This window comes from Austrofundulus limnaeus, unplaced genomic scaffold (genome assembly GCF_001266775.1).
Source record: "Austrofundulus limnaeus strain Quisiro unplaced genomic scaffold, Austrofundulus_limnaeus-1.0 Scaffold63, whole genome shotgun sequence".
Taxonomy (NCBI): Eukaryota; Metazoa; Chordata; class Actinopteri; order Cyprinodontiformes; family Rivulidae; genus Austrofundulus; species Austrofundulus limnaeus.
Window position 1 is genome coordinate 899,039 of NW_013952465.1, and position 1,648 is coordinate 900,686.

Consider the following 1,648-nt stretch of genomic DNA (forward strand, 5'->3'; position numbering starts at 1 on the left):
GGTGTGCTGGAGCAAGAAAACCTCTAAAASATGCAGGATAGCGGCCCTCGAGGACTGGAGTTTGACACCCCTGTATGTCGTGCAGCATAGGAATAGCTCACACAAAACTAAAACACTTTGTAGTTTTACCTGTTTATTTTTTTTTATTTAAATATGTCACGCAAAACATCCACTTCAATGCAGTTTACACTGGACTCAACCATCTGCAAGTGTGAGTTTTTGAAGAAACAACTGTTTTATCCAAAGACAAACAGTGTTGATTCAGCATTCACATGATTGGTTTTCTGTCAACATCATCATCATCATCATCATCATCATCATCATCATCATCATTATTAATAATTTGCTAACTACATCTGCACAATTTCTGCCCATAAGGCATTCATTTCGTAACAGTTTGTACTGTGATCTTTGATTATTATAATTTTCAATTGTTTTTACTTTATTAACAAACACGTTCCTCATAGAAATTTGTTTAGATCTTTAAAGTCTCAAATATCTTTCTATTTGAAATTTGCCTCAGCTTACTTTCTCAAATTTTGTTATCTTTTGCTACTTTTAGCTTTAAGTTTGCCTTTTGTTGCTATTAGCAAGCCTATCTTTTGCTACATTTAGCATCTTTGATATTTTAATATAGTTTTTGACAACCTTTGTATTTCAGGTAGTGTTTTGCCTCTTTTTAGCTTTTTGCTGGAGAAAACCTTATGCAGCTTTTAGCTGGTACTTTTCTTACTTTTAGTTATTATTTAGCCTTTGATATGCCTTTTGATTTTATTTATAATTCAGGTAATATTTCACTGTATCACCTTTAAGTTTATTATGTTATTTTTAGTTTTTGTTGTTGTTTCACAAATTTTTACTTTTACAACTTAAATATGCTTTTAGCCAATGGGTTTTAGCTATTTGCTGTTATTTCACTAATGCTTCTGGAAAACATTAAGCTGCTTTTAGCCAGGGTTTTGATAGTTTTAGCTATTTGCTAATACATTTTGTCTACCCTTTTGCTACTTTTAGCTAATATGATGCTACATTTAGCTTTTTCTTTTGTTTCGAAAGAAAATTTGTAACTGATCAACTAAATGTTTGATCCAGTTTTGTATTTTTATATTTTCTGTTCATTGCAGCCATGAGAGCTGATGTGTCTTATCGACGTGTTCTTTYTGTCTGCATAAACAAAAGTTGGTTACGTTAATGTCTGATAGCCACTAAAATAACCAGGAAGAGACATAACGTTAAAAGGTTGAATCATTATAATATGAGTAGATGATTAGATACAGCCTGGGACTGTCTGGGCTCTGTCTCTGTATTCAGACAAGACAAAGGTCATTTTACTCTGAGGCCCACTGCTGCTGTATGTGCTGGAGCTGACTGGAGAAAGATAAGAATAAAACCTTAGAAGATATTGAACTGTTTTCTGTAACATTAATCAGACTTCCATTTATTGATCACAATTTCCCTTCAGTTTCTTTGTGCAAACTTATAAGTTCAACAGCAAACACAGAACGTATAAAAAGAGAAATTCTTCAGCATATGATAACAAACATGCACAGATACATCCTTACCTCCACCCTGATTGTAGCGTTAGCTCATCATAAGGGAGATGCTTCACAAAAACACCCCAGTCATGATCTGTTTATATATATATATA